This window comes from Triturus cristatus, chromosome 1_1, assembly GCF_964204655.1.
Source record: "Triturus cristatus chromosome 1_1, aTriCri1.1, whole genome shotgun sequence".
Lineage (NCBI taxonomy): Eukaryota > Metazoa > Chordata > Amphibia > Caudata > Salamandridae > Triturus > Triturus cristatus.
The window spans coordinates 825,721,907-825,746,996 of NC_140579.1; the positions used below are offsets into that span (position 1 = coordinate 825,721,907).

At 44.9% G+C, this 25,090-nt stretch overlaps 1 pseudogene across 1 annotated transcript in view; it reads left to right on the forward strand.

Moving 5' to 3' along the window:
- LOC146871127 (acidic mammalian chitinase-like) overlaps positions 1–25,090 on the forward strand; it is a 285,562-nt pseudogene that overhangs the window by 253,548 nt on the left and 6,924 nt on the right. The window contains exons 7-9 of the transcript XR_014979029.1: positions 11,909–12,091; positions 18,176–18,292; positions 20,912–21,044. The product of XR_014979029.1 is annotated as an acidic mammalian chitinase-like (transcript). The remainder of the gene's footprint in view (positions 1–11,908; positions 12,092–18,175; positions 18,293–20,911; positions 21,045–25,090) is intronic.

The following is a 25,090-nucleotide window of genomic DNA, read 5'->3' on the forward strand; positions in this document are numbered from 1 at the left end:
CTCCCGAGACGGTGAGGGACCGCTTGACGGAACCTCCCACTTCAGAGTTTGGCTGAGATTTGATGAGAATGAAGCCTAGAAGGAGCTTAGGCTGCAACTACACAGTACATCCAACACATGTGGTGGCAGGGGAGGGGTGTGGTGGCCCTCCCTAGCATCGGCTGCATTGAACTTCGACTCACACTTGAGGGCTGGCTGGCAGTGGAGGTAAATGATGACGAGCACCTACATGGTGACCGTGGCCCATTGTTGACTGTCTCAGCAGGCAGGAATCCTGTCCCACCCTTTCCCCTGGCAGACTCTATTAATATAGATTATCAGGGCCCATTGTCTACCTGAACTGTAAGCTGAGGCATTGCTATTGGTGCCTAGGACAATTCGTTAAACTGTGTGGGGGCTCTTGCCTACTATTATCAACCAATCTGAAGCAGTCACAGTGGGCACATTAGAATGCTGGGGAACGTCGGACACTGGCAGCCTGTTGGGACACGCAATTTGGTGCCTCAGACTCTCTCTAAGCCTACCACCCCGGAGCTTGTGCAACTAGATAGGCGTGGTGGGCCTTGTGGGCACCAACACTTAAACCGGTACAGTCATTGGTACGTTTAGCAGGCAGCAGCCCTCAGAGGCCCTGTTGGACTGGGGTGGAGATCCCTGCTCCAGTGAACCAGCACTGAGGAATCCTGCGGTCCTGGGGCCACCTCTGCGCCGGGGCTGTCCTTGCCGTAAGACCTGGGGCAGTGAAGTTGGATGATAGCCCTGCCCTTGAGTGGGCCAGACGTTGGTGTATCCTCATCATCTGATTTCCACAGGTGGTCCTCTCTTGGCATTGCTGCTATTCCCACAATGGCCCGCCTGAGATCAGCCGTGCATACACAGGCACTCCTGGCAACTGATCCGCTAACGGTAGTGCAAGAGATCCCTATGCCTGACAACTCTCTGTGCTCCCAGCATCCACTGATGACAATTTAGACAAGGTTTGTGCACCTATTGAAAACTCACAAATCTCCATGGAGAACAAGATAGGCTCTCTAATGGCAGATGACCACCATAAAATCTCAGAAAGAGTCACACAGAGGGAAAGATAACTAGCCACACTATAGCCTCAAACCAGAGCCAACGCGATATCAAAGACCTCCAGGACCGAGTGCGTGTGCTTGAGGGGAGGACGCTGAGTGGTGATTCCCCAGGAGTAACATTCGCATCCTGGGCCTGCCAGAGGGGATTGAGGGCCTTGACTCACTGACTTTCATGTAGAACTGGTTCAAGCCTTTTGTCTCTGCATCCTACTTTCCATCATTCTTCTTGCTGGAAAGAGCCGACAGGGTGCTGGCGCAGCTGCCTGTCCCCAGAGTGCCACCACGTCCCCTACTAGACAAGCTCCTCTACTTTAAAGACCGAGCCACCATCCTAAAAGCTGTCAGAGAAACCAGACCTCTGAAACTTGAGAACAGGAGGATTATGTTTTTTCCGGACTACACTCAAGCAGTCCAGCGCTGGCGAACTTCCTACTTGCAAGTAAAGAAAAGGCTATGTGAACTAAGCATCCAATACTTTTTGTTGTTCCTGGTCCATATCAAAATTCTTGTGGATGGTAAACCCCTCTTCTTCACATATCACAGGGACACATGGGACTGGGCTGACAGACACCACAGCAAAACCTTGGGGGCTCCCCCTTCCTCTAGGCAAAAGGACAGCGGAAACAAAATCGGGCTAGATGGGACTGTTAGAAATGGGGGTCTCCAGTTGGCAATGGCTGGCCACTGTCCAAGTAGGGACCCTTCTTCCTAAGTCAGAGAAAGCAGCCTACACCCTTTGACAACCCCTGCTCAACCCTGTGGTAAGGTAGCACGAGCAGCTAGGCCTATCTCAGAGGCAGTGTGGGAAGCATTTTTTTTATTTATTTATTTATTTATTTTATAAAGCGTGACAGCTACCCAAAAGGGTTTCCCGGCGCTAGAAGACGGAGGAACTAAACAAACACCAGCAGAAGTTATTGGTCGAAGAGCCAGGTCTTAATGGCTCTACGAAAGCGGGCATGACAGTTCTCGCTACAAATTTCAAAGGGGAGTGAGTTCCATAGTCGCGGTCCTAGGTTAGCAAAGGCGGCACCTCCTTTTTTAGAAAGCCTGTACCTAGGTACAGAGAATAGATGCTGAGAGGAGGAGCGAAGGGAACGCGAGGGAGCATAGTGTTTGACAAGAGACTGAAGGTACGCAGGAGCGACCCCAGTTCTGATCCTATGCATGAAGCTCAATGCCTTGAACTTCACGCGGCTCTCGACTCTAAGCCAGTGGAGTTCCCGAAGTCGAGGGGTGATGTGGTCAAATCTCCGACAGCCACAGAGGAGGCGGGCGGCTGCATTTTGCACTAGTTGGAGTCTACGAGTGACTGCCCTGGAAGCCCCCAGGTAGAGGATGTTACCATAATCCAACCTCGAGGTCACCAGGGCACTCACAACGGACTTCTGCACGTCCGTGGGTAACATCCAGAAAATTTTCCGGAGCCACCGCAAGATGGTAAAGCAGGTAGCCGCAACTTTATTTGCTTGATGTTTCATGGACAAGGGGTTATCAATCGTAACACCTAAATTCCGTACGTGCTCTGAGGGAGTGGGGAGAGGGCCCATCACAGCTGGCCAATGCCTAGGGTTCCAAAGTTCTGGTTTGTTGCCAAGCACCAGAACCTCAGTCTTATCTCCGTTAAGTTTAAGTAGGTTACGGCACATCCAATCAGATATCTCATTGAGACCTGTCTGTAAGGGAGAAGGCAGAGTTGGGTCTGCTTGGGAAAGGGAAAAAACAATTTGGGAATCATCAGCATAAGTGAATAAATTTAATCCGGAACGTTGTGCAACAAGGGCTAAAGGGGCAACATAAAGGTTAAAAAGGAGAGGGCTAAGGATAGAACCTTGGGGAACCCCGTGAGGTGAAGGATAAATTTTGGATTTCGAAGGATGCGAAGAGATTTGGAAAGTACGGTCTGAAAGGAAGTAAGTTAGCCATTTCAAGGCTTTCCCACCAATCCCCATGGTTGCGAGGGATCCGAGAAGTGTCTTATGTGACACAGTGTCGAATGCCGCACTGAGGTCCAGCATCACTAAAGCCACTGTGTCACCACGGTCCAGCAAGCAACGAAGGTTTTCAGTGACTCCCAGAAGGGTGGTCTCGGTCGAGAAGCCGGAACGGAAACCGGATTGAGAAGTGTGTAGGAAATTATGAGTGGTCACATATTGAGACAGGTGCTGGTGAATGTGCCTCTCCAAAATTTTAGAGAACACGGGTAATAAAGATATGGGACGAAAATTGGAATGAACCTTAGGATCTGCTGTGGGCTTTTTCAACAAAGGGGTAACCATAGCGTGCTTCCAGCAGCTAGGAACAATGGCCGTATTAAGAGAATGATTAAGTAAAGTACAAATAATAGCCAGATGGGAGGTATCTAAGAGACGTAGCACTGAAACAGGTAGGGGGTCACAGGGTGAGCCTGATTTAACTTTCCCCAAGAGGTCTCCAAAACTAAGTTGATGGAGGGGAGGCCAGCACTCAAGAAGAGCACTAGAAGAAGATACCGAATCGGTAGGCTCTCCAGAGGTGTCAGTGGGTTTGCTGGCTCCATGCGCAGCGATGTCGCTATATATATTATCGATCTTAGAGATAAAGAATTGTGCTAGTTCATCACATTTAGTGTTGGATAAGGGAGGGGGTTTGGCTAAAGTCTCCGAGCCAGCAAGATTTTTAACTACGTTGAACAGGACCTTAGATTTGTTAACGGCTTCCGATATCGTAGTGGATACATGATTGGCTCTGGCCAAGGCACAAGCTTTATGATAAAGTTTCAACTCTTTTTTGTAGGTGAGGCCCGCAGCTGGACAATACTCCCTTCTCCAGATACGTTCTAGCTTTTTACAGCGAGACCTGTCAGATTTTAAAGACACGTTGTACCAAGGAGCGGGAGTTTTGTGTAGTTTCGTTTCCTTAACAGTGGCCGGAAGGCAGAAGTCAATGGCTTCCAAGAGCCATGAATTGACAGCGCTGGCAGTCATTTCGATGTCCATGGAGTTCGGCAGATCGATAATGGGATGACTAGTGAGAAAGGTGTTAAGAGAAGCAATATCCAGCTTGGCCCAGTCTCTTTTGCTGACTCTCACTGGGGTACTACTAGGAGATGTGACTTTACTTACGGACAAGGCACATTTGATCAGAAAGTGGTCAGACCATAGAATGGGCAAGGCAGGAGAACATAGCAATTGGGAGATGTTTGAAAAGACGGGGTCAAGAAAATGTCCACCGCGATGAGTGGGGCCTTGGTTTTGGAGAATCAGATTCATAGCCTCTAGGTCTGCAATAAGATTGCTACTGGAGCTGTTCCTAGTATCCTCTAGATGGATATTAAGGTCACCAACTAGCATAAAGTTGCTAGATGTGACAAGGACTGAGGCAATATACTCTGAGAGGAAGGCCGTCCAGGCATTCACGGGGTCAGGAGGATGGTAAATCAGGAGTCCACTAAGGGTAAATTTGGGGTGAAGTGCAAGTTTAAAAGAAGCGGATTCACTATTGCCGATCTTAACGGGGTCAAATTGACATTGAAAAACATTGTTAAAAATAATTGCGATGCCCCCCCCGATCTTATTGGGTCGGTCATACCTGACTATAGCATAGCCAGTGGGCAATGCCTCCGCAACATCCGGACCTGAACTCTCATGGAGCCAAGTCTCCGTAAGAAACAATGCATCTGGTGTTTCCTCCACCAGTAAGTCAAAGATCTCACGTTTGTGCCGGTGAAGGGAGCGACAGTTTAGACTAAGAAAGGTAACTTGAAGTGTGTCGGCATGGGACGTTCTAGGTCCAAAGCAGCTGCACAACTGTGGAACTCCCAGAGAGAAACCGCAGTGAAAGCAGGTCTGAGGAAACTGGCCCGACATGTCAAAGATAGTAGCTTCCTGCTCAAACTTCGGTCGTAGAGCATGAAGTTGTTTGGAATCATATTTGACTCTAGGCAGGGGAGTTAAAACAGGGTGTGTGGTCCCTGGGCCCGTAAAGGCGCGGACGGGCGCAGACGGGGTTGCCTTTGGCGCGCCTTCGGCACGCCATCGGCGCGCCCGCTGCGCGCGTCCGCTGCGCGGCCGGCCGAGACACATCCGTTAAGGGAAGGAAGTAAGGGGCGTGGCCTGGGCTCCAGGCTTCCCCGGGAATGGCGGCGAAGCTTCTGCGACCCGCAGCAGCACCTAGTCGGCAGAGCGGGGAGAAGTAGCCAGAGGGAAGAGTCAGGTAAGCAAGTGAGGATTCCACAAAGTAAAAACACAACACAAGTATTTACAATTCTAAAAGCGATCGTTGCTCCCGGCTTTCCGCCTCAGGAGTAGCTCAGTGTCAGTCAACAACGCGCGAAGGAAAGGCGCGATTAATAAGGGAAAAGGGGCGTGGCCTGATGGCAGGGGGCATGGCCTGGGCTCCGGGCTTCCCCGGGAATGGCGGCGAAGCTTCTGCGACCCGCAGCAGCACCTAGTCGGCAGAGCGGGGAGAAGTAGCCAGAGGGAAGAGTCAGGTAAGCAAGTGAGGATTCCACAAAGTAAAAACACAACACAAGTATTTACAATTCTAAAAGCGATCGTTGCTCCCGGCTTTCCGCCTCAGGAGTAGCTCCGTGTTAGTCAAAGCATTTATGACCATACACAGTAATACAATGAGGAACACTACAAATGGACACCACTCAAGTAGTTATAAAAAATAGGTATATTTATATAGACTTAATCACAAGACCAAGAACAGTAAAAATCCACAATACTAGAAAAATAGGGTTACTTTATAAATGCTGCAAAAATAGTTCAAGGTGCACAAAATGATGTTCAGTTCAATGCAGTGGTCTCTGCGACCCTTTTACTCACAAGGTATCTGGATTCTGTAGCAAAGCAACAAAAATGTCGCTAAGGAGTTGTAGCGATAAATTTCCTCACGCTAACCAGCGATGCGTTGAATCCTGACCGCAAGGGAGGATGATGCGCTGGGTTGCGGGCAGGATAAAGCGACAAACTTCTTCACGCTAAGCCGGTGATGCGATAAAATCCTTGCCGCTAAGGGAGGATGATGCACCGAGCCTGTTGCGTGTGCGATCTTGCTGCGATGAAAGAATATGGCGCTCCGCGAGGGAGCGACGATTCTGATGCGATGCGGGGAAAATGGCGAACGCTCGGCGTCCGCGCTGCGATGAGCTTGATGCGATGATTTGGGGTTAGCGAGCACTTTGGGGCACGCTAACAGGCAATGCAACAATCCTTGGGTTAGCGAGCGTTTTCAGACCCGCTGACAGGCGATTCAATAACTTGGGTTAGCGAGCGTTTTCAGACCCGCTGACAGGCTCTGCGACGATCTTCGGGATAGCGGGCATTTTCAGGCCCGCTGATGGGTGATGCGATAATCTTTGGGATAGCGGGCGTTTTCAGGCCCGCTGATGGGTGATGCGACTATCTCCGGTAGCGAGCGCTCGGCGGCAGCAGAGCGACAATTTTTCTCACGCTCACCAGCTGCAGCGGCCCGCTAACGGGGGTTAGCGACGATTTTCAGCACTCTTTTCTCAGCAGTAGAACTAGAGGCCCTGGAACTCACAGGAGCCTCACCTGCAGATAGCAATCCTCGCTGGGAGGACACAGGAGGCTGGTGGTGGAGTCTGGTGTGCCTGAGACTCATGCAGGAGGCTTTCTCTCTTCTAGCCCTTGGGTAATTGCTGTAGCCACAAAATAAAAGTTCCTTCAAAGTCCTTTTCCTCTTCTTTCAAGTCCAGTAGTAACCACTGCAGGCCAGTCCAAGAAACAGCACACAAGCACAAGGACAGTCCTTCTCCTTCAGATTCCTGTAGTCACACGGACAGAGGTTCTTGTTGTTGTCCAGGAGCAATACAAATTGTAGGGGTTGGGGCACAAGTATTTATACCCCCAAAGTCTTTGTTCTTAGGAGCCACAAGTCTCTGAACCCAGCCAGAACCAGTTCTGCCCAGCCTTGGAGCACTTTGTTTACCAGGCTGCATCCTTCCTTTCAGAAAGAGGGGGTCTGCCTTCAGACGCACAGTGGGAGGTGGAGCCAGCATTCACCTTGCCAGGCACAGCCCTATTCAAGTGCAGGAGCTACCCCTCCCCTCACACCAAGGCAGATCTCTCTATTCAACCTACGTCTGACTCAGCCTGCCCTGTCCCTCCAAAACCAGATAGCCAATACACATAATAGCAGAGCACACTGGAAGGCTTAGGCAAGAAAGTACCTATACTCTAAAAGTGGTAGTTTCAAACACAGAATATAAAAATAACCTTCACTAAAAGATGTATTTCAATATTCTGAGCTCAGGCATACTAAATTTGTTTTTCTACCATGTTCTGTGTGTCAGCTAGGACTATAGAATGTAATAGCCAAAACCTCCCATTCTGGCCTATGGAGAATAGGTAGCCTTACAGTAGTGAAAAACGAAATTGGGTGTAATTCACTAATAGGACATGCTACACACATCAGAGCATGTCCTACCTTACACATACAATGCACCCTCCCATAGGGGTGGCTGACATGATGCCAAGGGAAGGTTCAGGGGCAGGGAAGTGGGTGCACTTCACAGTCGTTGGGCCCTCCAGGCAGCGGAGTCTCTGGTGGATGGAGTAAGCATCTCGGAAGGGAAGAAGGGTCCACAAATTTTATCATCAGATGACGACTCCACAATGACGGATGGCTCCAGCCAAGGTTCTCAAATCAAGCGTTGGTGACCCCGCAGACAGCAAATGGCTTAATATAGACTGGACTACCAATGGACAGTAGTAGGATGCAGCCGAGTTCGGCTCTGAACATTGAGTATTGTGTGCCACCACTGTGGCTGCACGCTGTCCAAGGACTATGTCAACATGAACCCTCAGCACACAGATGTTAGGGTGCCCCTCAACTTCACCACAGCTGAACTCCATTCAGATCAGATGCTGAAATATAGGGCTTAACCCTACTTACGCACTGTTCTCTCTCTATTGTTAAGTCACGGCCCCATCTTACTTAATATTTCAACGCTCTAGTCAGTTTGGGCGTGCAGCCATTTGAAGTGCCTCATGAAGTACAGCGCGGATCACCGGGACTGCGCTGTGAAAGCCTAATGAGATGCCATGGGCAAATTATTTACCAGTGATTTGATTCAATCTACACTGCAGCCTTGAATCCTTCATACCGATTTCTTCATACCTATTCAATTCACTGCTGAATTAATGCGGACCGCCACCTGAGGGGCTGTAATCCTGACTTCATCTCATCATAGGTTGTCTCCCTCCCCTTACCTCTCCCCGTCCTCAGGAAGACCTGCCTGCAGAGGATACAAACTACCCTCCATGCGTCATGGTCGAAACGTCGAAATTTTCCCCTAGTGGGCCTGTACCCTACTTCATCCCAGCCCTGCCTTTTAACAGATGAATATACTCTGTTCATCATCAAGAAACAGCAAATAACTTGCTGATCTATGAGAGACAGGCCCCATTGTAAGACTGGTGCTACTGTAAACCACGACCAGTTTACTAAGGATATAACCATATGTAATTGAGTTTTCAAATGTATTCCTTGATTTCCCTCCCTATATATCTGTTCTATTCTCATGAGCACACTCCTTCGCACTGCCCCTGGAGCAACCCGCTTTCTGTTTTGAAGCATTGTCTACAGTGATCTGTTATAATAACTGTGAAATTAAATAGTCACTATTGAAGCTATGTAAGGTGCTTGTGTGTCATTTGAGGATATACTTAATCAAATTGAGAAATAACTGGGGTACATTTATGATTTGATCTCTATGTGTCCCTTGTATATAGATTTTGATTTAAAGAATACTTTCCAAATAAAAATTGTCTAGGACCACTGTTTTTCTATACAGGCTATTTGAAGTAGGCCACAAGTCTTGTTTTCTTTGTTCCGATGTAAACCCAGTTCACCACCAAGCATTTTTGCCAGGTATGCATGCATCACTCAATTCGCAGAGGGTGGGTAGGTGCATTAGCACAGCTGGGAAGGCTCACCAGGATGCACCCAGTTGTCCCGATAAGGCTCACACTTCAACCCACTCTGTGGCCCCATCCGCTAAGACCAGGTTGCTGACCCTGAATGTGTGCATTATGCATACGGCGAGAAAGCACTACTCTGCCTACTCATACATTAAATGTCAAAATGCATAAATCATATTCCTTCAAGAAACTCACACCATGGTTGGGGAACTGCAGCACTTACAAAAGTGATGGAGAGGGACTTTTTTTGTCACCACTTATTCAGCATACACCCTTGGAGCATTTGTCTGGAACCCCACTTGAGGTGCGACTCAGAGGGACCCTACTGAACTGGAAAGGTGACATAGTTCATTATCTTTGAGTTCTCCTCTACCACTACCCATCTGATTTATATGAAGGTACCCCAAGGAGAGCCCTTTATGCACTAAAATCTCAAGTGGAGTTCTGTAAACATTTTCCCTTAGCTACAACTGTGAAAAAAGCCCTATCCAAAATGATAATCTTACCCAGGTTGCTCTACTATTTTGTAAATGTCCACATCAACCCCCCCCCACCCCCATTCCCCCATTCCCCCAAGATGCTTTTTGTCAGGAACCCGATACTATGTTAGGGGAGCTTATCGGGGTAGACAAGCACCATCGGATTGCACTGAAAAAACTGCAACTGCCAGTAGGAAGAGGCAGACTCAGGGCCCATTGTTTGATTTTTACTACTTAGCAGCACAATTACAGTAGGTTCCACAGTGGTTAGCAGGGCAGCTCATGGGAGCGATATAACAGATCCGGTCCCCTTAAATCATACACACTTCAAAACGTCCTATTTCCCAAATTTACACTCCAGACCACATGGTCACTGCATGTCAGGATTGTCTGTAAATGTAATTATAAGCGTTTCCCACCTCACACGTCTCATTCCACCCTACGCCCCAGCACTCCCCCAGCAGGCCTGCTACGATTTCCCATATCCTATTCAGCCAGTGACCTGAGTAACTGGCATGACCACTCTCTGATCACAGTAGAAGACCTCTTTGTGGATAGCCTCCTCCTTACCTTCGACCAACTTGTCCCTGACCATGCCATTCCACAGGAGCAGTTTCTCACATACAGACAGCTGCGTAATATATGCTGCAACCTCTGGTCCACACATGATGAGAACCCCCAAACGCACTCTGTTATACAGCCTCTGCTGCATATGGGACTGGGCGTCACTTGATAAGGTGGATAAATTAAGCTGATTGTAAAAACACTGGATTCCCATTGGCAGCTCAGCGGGGCACGTGAGGATGATGTACGGTGGGTGTTATATGACACAGAGTGGGATCAGGCTCTGGATTATCCCCAACGAGTTTCTAGGAATGCCAAGTGTTAAAGCATATATTCTCTATTTTACATCAATCTTACCTGACACCAAAGCAGCTCAACCACTACTTCCCAAAAAGAACCATGCCATTTGGCTTCTGCTGATTTGCAGCATATGTGGTGGTCCTGCCTGGCTCTCTATGACCCATCTCAGGTCAATCATTCTAAAAAATGCTAATTAAGGGATTCCCTCATTGGCAGCGATGAAATAGTGGTCCAGGCACTTATTACCTCTCACTTAGACTATGAAAACGCCCTCTATGCAGGGGATTCATCCCATTTGATGCAGAGACTTCAGATTATTCAAAACTCAGATGCTTGTCTGGTACACAACCTGCTGACTCCCTATCTCTATGCATCTCAGAAACTTACATTGGCTCTCCCATGCATGAGAGAGTCCTGTTCACACTGCACATTACTGGTCCTCTTTATCTATACAAAAAACTCTCCTTTACCATCCCACACATGCTATTCGTTTGCTATCCTTGATCTTGCTATCACTCATCACATCAGAACAGATGGATGTTCAGTCTCATATGTGACTGCAAAGAACTGGAACACTCTGTCTCCATTTTTCCGCCAAGTTTCTAGCCATCGTCAATTTAAAAAGCAACTCAAAAAGTGGCTTTTTAACAACCTGGACTGGAATAGTCTCATCTTCAGCACCAGGACCCCCACTTAAGGCTAGCTACTGCACTTTACAACCCAACATAACATAGCAAACCATACTATACGATACAATCCCCCAGGCCAAGGGTACTGAATGATCCTGAATGGGATCCTAGACCTAGCCAGACAAGATCTGGCAAAGCATTCAAAGCCCTATGGCCATCTCATTCTCTATGGACAAATCAAGCAACCCTGCTGCTCCACTTGCATTCAAGAGTTCACAGATTCATAGGTGATTCTATCTGTCCTCCCTTGGCCTCTTGCACTGACTTACCCACATACGTGCACTCCAACACTTGAAAGGTGTGGCACATTAGGGCAATAAATGGAAGGCTATGGCCAATAAGTCCAGAGCAGATGTGCTTTAAAGGGTGAAAACCTTTATTACTGTACTGTACCCAACTTATTTCCTTCCCTGGCACATCCCTCTGGGCTGCTGTGAGTTCAAAGGGATGCAGGCTGTTCTCCACCCACACCAATACCACTGAGCTTACAAATCACCCTAGCAGGAGCTTGGGACATCACTGCCAGTGGTAGACCCCACCATATGTATTCTTCATGAAGGTGATTTCAAATTCTTCAAGTTTAGCAGCAAGTGTGCTAATAACCATAATCATAAACAAAGTCAGAATTACAGTAAGCCTCCTCCAAAAAACATTAAAACAGGGTGCATAACCACACAAGAGGCATGCATGTTAGTGATGAGCTGCAACAGGCGTCCAAGTTTTTAGATTTGATGCTCAGGTCGAGGTCTGCTCAGGTAGCAGGTAACTGATGCCCCTTCGAAGCACTTTCCAACTGTTGAAAAATGACACTACAGGAGAATGTACTCTGACAGACTATTTATGGCGAAAATCATTTATTCCAATAGGACTCTGCTATGAGATACTGGAGGGACAATGGGGCCCCAGCAGAAAAGCTCACTCTCGGGGTCCTATTCTATGGACAAACCTTCAAGCTGTCATCATCAGACACCGGAGTCGGGGCCCCCATCTCAGGGCATGGAACTGTAAGCTCGTACATAAAAGAAAGAAGCATGTGGCCCTATTGTGAGGCCCCCATCTCAGGGCATTGAACTGTAAGCCCTTACATAAAAGAAAGAAGCATGTGGCCATATTATGAAGTAAGTCCGTGTGGTGTTCGGTTGTCATGGTTCCATGACAACAGAATACTATATTTATGGGGGATTCTAGTGGAGAATGTTTAGGTTGTCAGTTGGAGTTAACGGTCCTCTGCATAGGACCGGTTCCCATGCTCTCCCCTTTCTTACAATAAAGAAATTCATCTTACCTGCCTGGCTGCCGGCTCCATTTCTACATTTTGGCTATGGGGGTGGGATTGTGTGGTCCATTGTATCCAGTGATGCGCACACCTCTCAAGCACTCTACAATTTATAAGTACATCTTCTGGTGCACTTACCTACTGCGTTCTCTACTTGAACTTCAATGACACGCACACTTTTTTCTCGCATCTTATCAATTGTGTGTCACTTTCAACTCATCTTTGGTTGCATCCTTGACTTATATATTATTGTGTGCTTTTCTTTTCTCTTTAATTTTTTTTCCCTCCCTTAGGTTTACTATGTGCACCCAAACTTTTCCGTTGACTCCTCCTTTACGTTTTTACCGTCTCACGATGAACCTCCTATGAAATGGCCAGAATGGAAGGAGTACTTTCTAAATTATCTTAGTGCCATTGAAGAAGAGGGAAGTGATGAGTTTTCTCCAGCAAAGAAGAAAAAAATACTTCTACATAATTTCGACCTGAATGTTTGCGTGTTTTTAATCAAATGGAAAAGAAACCCAGAGTTGGTGCTGAGCAAAATGTATTCCTAAATGCCTTAGAAGACTTAGACAATTACTACCAACCTAATGTGTGTGCTGCAATAGACAGATTTAATTTCTTCCAAAGGAAACAGGGCAAATCAGAACCTATTGATGATTATGTGTCAGCACTTAAAAAGCTAGCCATATCTTGCAAATGTGGTTCTCTTCATGATGATCTAGTAAGAGATCAAGTTATTATGCACACCAACGACTCCAATCTTCAAGAACATCTTTGGGTTGTTGGCGATGCACCTCTTAATGATGTAGTTGTTCTCACTAAGAAAAGTGAAATGTCTAAGAGGTGTGCCAAAGCCATTGTACATCCTTCAACATCTTCTGATATGGGTAGTAGTAACAATTCTGTTGTTTGTAAAGTCTCTTATAAAGGCAAAAACAAAGATTGTGAACCTTTAAAAAAAGGTTTTAAGGACTTTCCCAAACTGGAAAATATGTTTTGTTTCAAGTGTGATAGCAAAGTGCATCTTGCTTCTGATAAAGGATGTCCCGCATTGAAAGCGAAATGTCTTTATTGTGGCATCATTGGCATTTCTCAAAGGTGTGTAGACACAAAATTAAAAAATCCCGAAGGGTAACGTTGTTTAATGAACAATCTGAATCCGAACATTCGGATGAGCATAACTCAAATTCTGAAAGTGTATTATGTGTTGATGCTCCTGTGCTTAATCTTGATGGTTGTTCCAAATCCAAACCCATTTGTGATGTGCTAATTGGAGGTGTTAGAATTTCGATTGTTGTGGACTCCAGTTCTCTGTACACAATCATTAACCAAAAGTTATGGAAAAACGACTTCATACCAACTCTGGGTGCTGATCTAAACATTTCTGACTTACACCTGGTTACCTTTACTGGTGAAAAGATACCTATGTTAGGTTTCAGAAACATTAATTTCTAATTGAAAGGTAGAAATACCGTTAGTAAGTTATATGTGGACCTTCCGTTTTGGGGTGGGTAGACCAAAAAGCCTTAGGTATAATATTGAACCCCAATGGCATTGACCAAGTATTTTCTCTCGACACTGATGAACACAAAATGATGGAAGAACTTAAAAACAAATATCCGAGTGTATTTTCTGGCACTGTGGGTAAACTCAAAGATTTAGTTCATCGCATTTTGCTCAAAAAAGATGTTGGACCTCTTTTTCACAAAGCTCGTAATATACCCTTTAGTGTAAAGCAAGAAGTAGCTGAGGAACTTGAAGGATTATTAAAGAAGGGTTTTATTGAACCAGTGAAATGTTCTGAATGGCTTCCCCCTTTAGTCGTAGCTTGTAAAGCCAATGGCAAATTCAGGCTTTGTGTTGATTTAAGAGACCTTAATAAGAGAATTGTAGTGGACAAATTTCCCCTACCAAAAATAAATGAGTTACTGAGTCTTACTAAAGGAATTAAATGGTTTTCTACAATAGACCTGTCCTCAGCGTACCAACAGAAACAACTACACCCTGACAGCAAATATCTCACCGCTTTTATTACACCCATGGTTGTTTTAGATTTATTCGCATGCCGTTTGGGCTTGCATCCGCGGCAGCGCTTTTTCAAAGATTGATGCACCGCCTTTGTAAGGATTTCCCTCACGTGACTTACTTTCAAGATGATTATGGGCAAAGTAAGGAGGAACATGATGTCACACTGCATTCTGTCTTGTCCAAGTTAAGAGACAGTGGGATTACTGCTGAATTAGAAAAATTTAAATTTTGCAGACACTCTGTTTCTTATCTGGGACATGTAGTGAGTGATAATGGTGTATTTCCCAAAAGCAGCACTATAAAAGCTATTGACTATGCTCCTGCTCCTACCTCCAAGGATGGTGTTCAATCCTTTTTAGGGCTCGCTGAGATCTACTCAAAGTTTGTCAGGGACTTCGCGGAAAAAACCTTTGGCATGAGATACAACTTCTTAAAGTACGTCAAGAGTTCTTTTGGAAAGAGAATCTGCAAAATGAGTTCATCTGCATTAAAAAGGACATTTGTAATGCCGTTCCTTTGCAAGGTTTTGATGTTAATTCTCACACCTATTTGACTACTGATGCTAGTGGCAAGGGGTTGGGCGCTGTCTTATCCCAAGTGTCCACAGGAGGTAAGGAAAGCACCATCTCTTTCGCTTCTAGAGCCCTCACATATGCTGAATCCAAGTATTCTGTGATCGAGAAGGAGATGCTAGCATGTGTTTGGGCCACAAAGAAATTCAGGCAGTACATGTGGGGCACGGAGTTTACTATACGTTCGGACCACAAGCCATTAGTCAAGGTACTTACCACGGAAGGTGCAAGCAAAGCTACGCCACGCTTAGCTAGGATGTCACTTAGTCTGTTAGACTATGCTTATGATGTTCTTTATTTGCCTGGCAAGAAAAACGTTGTTGCCGATTTTGTGAGCAGCGCCTCCATCAGTGTTTTAGAGGGTGATGTTATTGATGACCCTTGGCATGTCTGCAGCTTTGCCAGCATTAATTCTGATTAGGGTGTACAAGCCATTGGTTTGGAGGAGTGGCAATCTGTTATACTAAAGATGAAACCTTAAACATGATTAAGGAATTTGTTTTGCTTGTATGGCCCAGTAAATGTGATGTTAAAGGTATAAGTAGAAGTTTCTGGGAGTTGTGAGACAAGTTGTCAGTCTCAGACTTGGGTTTTCTCCTACGAGGGAATAGAATTGTTCCACCCAGTAAATTACGGTCTAGGATTCTTGAATTAAATCATGAAGGTCAGCTTGGTATTGTTAAATCTAAACAAAGAGTTAAGTCTGGTTATTGGTGGCCTGGCATTGACACAGAGATGGTGAAATTTGTACGAAATTGCATTCATTGTGCTTCTTCTGATAAATCTTTACAAACCTTTAGGCCATCCTTAGGTGACGTTGAACTGCCTTCTGGTTCATGTTGTAATTTGTCTATTGACATTTTAGGTCCCATTTTAAACAAGGATGGTACTGCTAAATTTATTGTTGTTTTAATTGACCTGTTTTCTAAGTGGCCGGGACTAGAAATTATGGAGAAGGATGACTCTCCTAATATTGTGAAGTTTTTAGAGAAGACTTTTCTTAGAGAAGGGATTCCCAAATCTCTTATAAGCGAAAATGGCCCTTAATTTACTGCCAAATTGTATTCTGCTTTTTTGTGTAGGAATGGTGTTAATGAAAGAAAAACTCCTGTTTACCACCCAGCTTGCAATGGAGCTGTTGAACGTTTCAACAGGGTCATTATGGGTAGTGCCCAAGGGCCCATCAATGCTGGGAAAGTTTGAGAAATTGAATTAAACAAGATGATTTTGGCCTAGAGAATTTCTCCTTCAGTCACAGGTTTCAGTCCTTTTAGAATTGTGAAGGGCAGAGTTCCTTATACTAAAGATAATGTTGTCTGGATGTCTCAAAAGTATCAAACCAAATGTTCACCGTTTGTGGCAAAAGACAATTTGGAGAAGGCTCACAAACTATACAAGAATTACTATGACCAAAAGAATAAGGTTAAAAATTGTGCTCTCAAACATGGGGATTCGGTGTGTGTTAAACTGTCTGGCAAAGAATGTAAGAGGGACAGTTCCTTTCTTCTCCTTTAAATGTCTTGGAAGTATTTAAGTGCTCAGCAAGGTTGAGTGACGGGAAAGTGTGGCACCTCAGCAAACTTGGTAAATGCAACAGTGTTTTGTCTTGGCAAAATACTGTGCCGAAACATCTAACTCTTGGCCGTTACAATATTGGAACGATGTTTCATTGCCATTTGAACCTTCACTTGTTAGTCCTACTGATGGTTTACTTGGAAGTTCTCAGCTTCCTCCTTCTCAGAATGAGGTTTTTCCTCATCTTGTCAGCCCAGAAATGTCTGCTGGTCAGATTGCTCTAGCTCCGCAAGGAACGTTTGAGGAGGTGAACACACCTTCCAATGTTGGCAATTGTAAGGTTACCAGATGTGGAAGAATTGTAACCATGTCAACCAAGCTAAAAGACTTTGTTATCGAGTCTTAGTGCTCTTCACTATAATTTTTCCTTACGGTTGTTTTGTCTTCTTACCATGTACATCCACTCCTTACCCCTTTACTGTACCTTGTTATCTTCCATCACTCTGCCGTTATTTTGTTGTTGCTTTTATTTAAGGGGGAAGGTGTGTGGTGTTCGGTTGTCATTTTTCCATGAAAAAAAGAATACTATATTCATGGGGGATTCTAGTGGAGAATGTTTAGGTTGTCAGTTGGAGTTAGCGGTCCTCTGTGTAGGGCTGGTTCCCGTGCTCTCCCCTTACTTTCTTACAATAAAGAAATTCATCTTACCTGTCTGGCTGCCGGCTCCATTTCTACAGTCCGTGCTGTGTGGCACACCCACATGTAAGGCGAGATCCCACAGTGTCTCTGGTGCAGTAAATGCTTTCTACCATGAGAGGGGAGGGTTGTGTCGAGTCTTTCAGCTCCTGGTGGTTTTTAGCATCACTACAGGCTGGCAGTGAGAAACGGGATTCATCACACACATCCGACAATGTTTACCAAGCAATCCCCACCGGCCAGACTTGCACATGGCAAATCATCACTTGTAAAACTTAGATTGCACTTGGTTTATTCTGGGTCCCTGAATCAGTTGCGCGAAAGGGAAAGGGCTAGATAAACAGCATCTTGTGCCTCAAACTACAATATGCATCTTGTTCCCACTCGTGCCCTTCTGCTGCTCCATTATGTTCCCAGCTCAGCACTAAGCCTCACTTGACTTCCTTCTTTGGGTGAATGCCTTTCTTAGTTCTTGTCAGAATATCATTCTGTCCCTATTTTTCTCGTTTTGTTAAGAGCCAATGTAGCTAATTTTTTTGAGATTTTTATTATTTCTCCTATAATTACAGACCAAGCTTTGGATAACCTTCCATTCACCACAGGCATATATCCAAATATTTGTCTAGAAGCCTTGGCCCAAACTACATGTTCCTCCTGGGCACTTTCGTGGTTTTAAAATCTTTGCTGACAGATTACCCTGGCCTGATCCACACGTATTGTTGGAAATGCACAGAAAAAAAATATGGTAAAATCAGACTTGGTCACACTAAAGACATTAACATCCACTCTTATAGGCCATAGCTGGTTATCAATTTGTCAATGGGGACTAATTGAGAGGACCATAATAGCAAGGTGGGTAAAATATATAGTCTCCCATATATGCCTATGGATCTGGGGATTCGTGTATAAAGGCACCTTGTACAGCCAATATTCAGATAAGAAGCTGTCGCAGGATCAGGTCACTGTGAGCTTTGTTTTAGCCTCATTGGGATAGTTTTGTTTTGAGAGGTCATGTTCCTCATTGCCACTCTCTTCTTCACCAGATCTGGAAATTTCGAAACGGGGCTACAACAGTATGGATCGAAGAGCAGAAAGTGCCTTATTCCTATAAAGGTGCTGAGTGGGTCGGATATGACAACACTGAGAGCATACAATTAAAGGTAAGACCCTCACAGATGTCTGACTCACAAAACGTTGACAAATGTAGGGGCTGGACTTTCTCATCTGATGTCTGTTGTGTTCTAGTCACAAATGTACAGATCAAAGGAAATATCAGAGCAAAGAAAAGTCCATATTTTTGCAGCAATAACTTTAAGAAATATGGCTTATTGTTTGGGGTAGGTGACTGCCCACTCCAAGGAATAATCAAAAACTCGTGTCAAAGTGAACCCTGAAAGTCACTAAATTAACCTTAGGGCAATGCGCAAAGCATTTATGCAGTACCAAAAAATAATAAAGTCAAAACAACAAGCAATACAAATCCCTAACAGATTTAGAAAATTGGAATAAGATTTAATATGCAAAATGACACAAAAATAAAAAAAAATGCAATAAGGGCAACCGCAGACCTGAAATTTTAAATTTTTACTGAAACATAGTGCCAAAAAGCACAAAGCGACAAAGGTAATCAGTGGTTGCAGTAGTCCGGGACCTATGTGTAAATTAAGGCCAACCACGATAGAGCATGGCTATGATACACCAATCAGGATCGTTCTGGTTGAAGACTTTACCTCCTGGCTTAGTCTTTTCATTTCCAACCAACCACAGGAGTACACTTTTAAGGACCCAGGACTTCAGGGAGGCACTTAGAGACTTACAGGTTGTCACACCGAAGCCAACAGCAGGGTCTAATCCAGTTCCAGTTGCCACTGGTTAGCTGAGTTCTTCCAGAAAAAGGCGTCTTGAAGCATGTCCTCTTGCTGTAGACCTACAAAAGGTCAGGCAACTGACTCTTGGAGTCCACTTCTTTGTCTTGTATACAAGATGGAGCAGGCCCAGTCCTTCAGGGGTCCTCTTAGGTCACAGAAAACAGGTCCCGTCCTCTTCTGGTCTTCTGCAGGTCCAGAAAGTGTTCTGAGGAGGGTACCTTTAAGTATCACATTTGTGCTTTGCGCCAGCTATTGGGGTGACTCCTGCACATTTCCTAGCGAATTAAGTAAAATACTCTAGGACCAATCTTACCCACCTGTTCAGTTGTTCCTGTTTGCCTTACTGCAAACAGGCTCAAAATGCCATGATCCAGGGCACTTTCAAGATGGCCAAAGTCTTCAGCCACACTAAACTTGGGCTGTGAGGACTGGTGATGTGTGAGGGGAATTGTCTTCCCACATCTAGTACTAAATTCCAGTTTGCAGCAGGCCCTGTATACCCACAACAAACCTATACATAGAAGTCTGGTTGGATAAAGGCAGGGTACTTCAGCAACCAGAGAGTGGATACACAAAAATTGTACTGACATTCTATTCACTTCCAAGTGTGCCCCAAGTGTTATAAATGGCTCAATAGACATGTCAAGCTGGATTTCACAGAATAGTTTTAGAGGATGCCCACGGCCCCCACTCTGAATATTCGGTTTAGCTTAGAGGAGTAATTTCTCCACATTCTGATCAGCCTAATGTTTGCTCATGTGAGACATTTTACACCTTATTTGCTCCTATTCAAGGCTGAGCACAGGCAGAGAGAATCCTCAGAGCTAATGCAAATTAGCCTCCAGGACTTTTGGGCAGGTAAAAGGTGGCGTTTTACAAGTTACGTTCCATCAATTTTTACTAAAAATGCAATTTTCCTACTGATTTGGATTTTTAATCATTATTAATATAGTTGGTCCCATTCCTGGGAAATTTACAATATTTTTAACTCTGCTTTGGTTTTCATCATATGACAGCTAGGCCTGCCACAGGTAAAATAGCATTTTGGGCCTTGTCACTGGAGGAACATGATAATATTTATTTTCTAAATGGCCCACTTTTAATACCATGCACCCTACTTTGTGGCCTACAAGGGTTACATAGGAGTGACTAACTAATATTTAAAAGGGAGGGTTTACCTGTTAAAAAGGGCTATTTTGACAGGACGCACTGCAGGGTTTGCAGCAGATAGTAGGTACACTGCCACTGTAATGGATGGCACAATAGGGGCTGTACCCCATTAGAGAGTATTTAAAGTTCAGGCCCTGGGTGCACTTTCTGCACTATATACTAGGTACATACAGGCATATTAAATATGCCAATCAGGACTCAGCCAATTTAACCATGTTTGAAAGGGTGAGAACAGGTACTTTATTAGTGGTTAGTGGGTGAAAGTGCATCGAGTTGTACAACTAGCAAAAACAGGGAAGATCAAAAAATCTGATGTGACTACATAGAAAAGGCAGATTTCCTTATATAATCTTTCTACCCAAACAATTAAATAAATAAAAACATAAGTATATAACAATACACCAAGATGATATTCTTCATGTACATAACCAGAGAAATTATGTCTGCGACTAGTACTGACCTGACTAATATGATGGGTGTTCAAATCGTGGCTTTCCTTTTACAGACCATGAGTATCCCGTGATTGAAGGGAGTCATGAATGTCACTCCAAGAACTCCAAGAACATATTTTTGTAAAAGGAAACTGTAGGATTGAAACATGGATTCATCTAGGAACCCTACTCTGTGAGCTCATCGGAGCTCAGTGCCAAAATAATATTTTCTCACATGACTTGAAAGTGTGTTATCAGCAGCAGAGCCGGCGATGCCACATGCCACTAATGTTCCTTTTCTCTTTGGTAGGTAGAGTCTCTGAAGGCAAAATGATTTTGGGGGGCCATGGTGTGGGCATTGGACATGGATGACTTCAGAGGGACCTTCTGCGACAAGGGAAAGTACCCACTTCTGCAGGCCCTCCATGCTGAGCTGAACCCCGGTAATGACAGATGTATTTATACTTTTTGATTACTTAAATCTGTGACAGAAAACACTTCCTTCTTGGTGTGTGTGTTTATGTATTATTTTGACATCTGAACCAGTTCAATGCAATAAGGCAAAATTGTGCATTTTAGTGCCAGTTCTAATTCCTAAATTTGTGACCAGCACAGTCATTCATTTACTACCATACAGATGAAGTCCCCTAACTAACATGCAACAGACTGAGGGCTTTTTCTGTCCAGTGGCTTGTTGAGCATTCTGATTTTCTACAGGACAGCTTGCCTCTATCTCTTGTCAGCCAACAAGATATTGTCCCCGGAACAGGAACTTCTACTCCATATAGCACCCAGGTGACTGGTACACTGGATATAGGGCCATATGTGTCAACATTTGTAATAGCGATTACCTAATTGTGATTTTCAGGGAATTACAAACAGTTTCATATAGCGATTCCTAGGGGGTCGCAAATCGACTTACCTCATTAATATTAATGAGGTAGGTCGCAATTTGCTACCCCCTAGGAATTGCTAAAATCATGGGGATGGTGGCCTGCTGGGTTTTGCAGACCACCATATCTGTGATTGGTTTTAAATAAAGCAATAATTTTTTTTTAAGAAAAACGGGCTACTTTACAAAATGAAAAGTTTACCTTTCATTTTTTAAGAGCAGGCAGTTTTTGCATACATTCACGAAGGAGGTGGGGTCCCTTGTGGACCCCTTCCCATTTGTGAATGGGTTACCACCAACTTGAAGTTCGTTGTAAATTGCAAATGTTTTGCAGCTGCATTCACGGTCACAAAACATTCATACATACCGTTACGATTCAGTATTTGGAAGGGACGCCCTAAACATGCCACTTCCAAATACCGAATTCAGTAACAGGTTACCCCGACTCGCAAAAAAGTGTTTGATACATGTAAAAAGCCTTTTTTGGGCTCGCAAACAGGTAGAACGCAAAATTGGTTGATACATGTGGCCCATAATGTTAGTTGTGCTGGCATGACATAACTCAGACACCACATCACTGTCAACAGGAATTCTGTGCTCTGCGGCCATTTTGAGGTAACTCTGAGGCAGACATCATTTCAAAGAAACATCTGCTACTTCTACTCTCCTTTCACACGCGATCTTCTAGATGGCTGCTTGATGTTTTAATAGTATCCATGCGGTGTGCGCTGCAGAAAAATCTCATAGGCAGGATTTGTGGCATATTGGAACCAAAAGGTGAGAGAATCAGAGGACCGGCTTCCCCACCTGACTACATTGTACGGTTTGTGGTAAATCATATGCCCCTGTAGTATTCCAAATCAACTCCGGGAGTATTTATAAACAGGGCGAGTGTCTGTATTTAGCGCTTTACAAACCATGTACATTCAGTTGATTCAGATCTCGTCCCCACAGCAAGAGTTGTGCAAGCTCTGTTTTCAACACCACACACGTTTTCTTGTGGTCGCCAGCACTTCCCATTGAGAAATATCCTGTTAGATGAGGAGAATGCTTCAAAATTACTTAATACAGCTCAAAGTGGAGGGGAATGAGACCTCAAACAAACAGGAGCTCACAGTGGAGGGCAGAACACATTAGACTTTGACAAGCATAATTCTAGAATATTCTTTAATGAAACAGGACATAGATATTATGACAAAGATAGACATGGAAAGGAAAAAAATAAACTAAACATAGTAAGAACAGGCTCAGAATAACCTTGAATACTGGCTTCATGTAAGGGATATATCACTTGAGATTTCAAGGTGTCTTTCCTTTGAATGTGTGATTACTTTCCAGTGTCTGTCAGGGACTTTTTCGAATTTTACTCTACACTTGGATACAACACATTTTCCCTCCTTTGTTGAGCTCAAATCTCGGTAGCCCATACCGACAAATCACTCTAACCGGAAACTGTTGGATGTGTTCAGTTTCTTTATTGCACCCGTTATTCCGACCAACCATGCATGTTGTTAATATGAGCGTGTAAACAGACATCACGTGTCTTTGAGCCATCTTGCAGTGCTGGCATGTTCCACATATCAGTATTGTGAGGGCATTCTAACAGTTGTCTATTACCCCATGGTTTTTGTTCTGTCAAGTTGTCTGATAGCAGGTTCAAGAGGTCTCAGACGTCCCGGCGTTGTAGCTCACGGCATTGTAGCTCACGGCATTCCGCTCTTTGTAATACTGCATTTGTAACAGGAAACGTAAAATGACGAGCCCCAGAATGGAAGGTGAGTCGATTTAGACAGCGAGAACCCCATCCATGAAACTGAACTGCTTCCATTTTTACCAAATCGCAGCCACAGTTTGCTGGTAGAATAGGGTGGCCAACTGGCATTGGTGCAAATTCAGGACGGTGAGTGTAAAAATTCAGGACAAAGGGTCAAAATTCAGGACACAAATTCAGGACAGGAGGTCAAAATTCAGAACAAAACTTCAGGACAATAGGTAAGTTTTACAGACACATCAGAGGAGGTCGCGCAATAGTATATAAGTGAGCCCAGCCATATCCAAACATATTCAACCATTTGCAAACCTATCCATCATGTATCCTTCCATCTATCATTTCACTCATCCATCCTTTCACTCATCCATCCATTATCCATCCATCCACCCTTTCACCCTATCCATCTGTACACTCATCCATCCACTCTTCCAACCATCCATTCACTCATCCATCCAGCCATTTACCCTTTCACCCATCCAGCCATCCTTTCACTTACTCATCCATCCACCCAGTCACTCATCCTTCCACCCATCCACCCTTTCAGTCATCCATCCATCCTCCCTTTCTCTCTCCATCGACCCTTCACTTAGCCATTCTTCCTTCCATCTGCCCACCCATCCATCTACTCATCTACTCATGAATCCATCCATTGACCCTATCACTCATCCATCCTTTCTCTCATCCATCTATCCTTTCACTCCTTCACTCATCTATTCATCCTTTTGTCCATCTACCCTCCCTTTCACTCACTCATCCATCCTTACATCCACCCGTTTACTCATCCGTCCATCCATTCACCCTTGCACTTATCAAGTCCTCAATCCATCATTCCACTCATCCATCCACCCACTCACTCATCATCCACCTTTTCACTCATCCATCCACCCTTTTACCCATCCAGCTACCCTTCCACCCATACATCCAGCTATTTACCTTTTCTCTCATCCATCCTTCCACTCACTCATCAATCCATCCATCCTCTCATTATCCATCTATTCAATCGTTCATTCATCCATTCACCCTTTCACTAATTCATCCAGCCATTCACCCATCCCTTCACTTACTCACTCACCCAACTTTTCATATTAATTTTTTGAGAAGAGGCCCATCAAGAACTTCACCCTCGCTGCAGGAGTTATTCCAGGGCTGGGACAGAAGCCACCCATGATGGAGACAGGATCCACCACGGGGGGGGGGGCAGGAGCCATCACAGGTGGGGGTTAGGGACAGGAGCCACCACATGGGGGGACAGGAGCCATCACTGGGGGGGAAGGGGGGAGGGACAGGATCCACCAGGGTGGGCACAGGGGTGGGCATGCAGTATTCTAGTATCATCTTGGTCTCTTCCAGGGGGGGTAGGGCTCATCACCCCCTCCTGGACAAGACAATGAGAAGACAGACTCTCTTTCTAAAATGTTAGTTTTGCCATCCCCCACTGTGATGTACAGTACTTAAAGGAGATACTCCAATAGAACTGATTTAACTGATTGTCCTCCATACTTTGTTAATCAGTGTGGGTGAGATTGTGCCATTTCTTTATTTTATTACATTATAGACTGCATGTTTGAAGAACCAAGGTTTGCTTACAATTTAGTGACAGTAATTAAGTTCAGTGAAGAGAATTACTTGCTGCCTGGTGTAATCAGGGCCGGTTCTAGGATGTTTGGGGCCCTGGCAGAAAGGGAATGTGTGAGGCCCCTCTAAATTGCAGAGACATGAGGCATTCAGGGCTGTTTGCATCTGAATAGATGCCCCTGCTCCTGAAGCTGCAGCCCCTCCCTCTCAGTCACCTTCAAGCACCTCTTAACAGCTCATCAAGGGCGGAA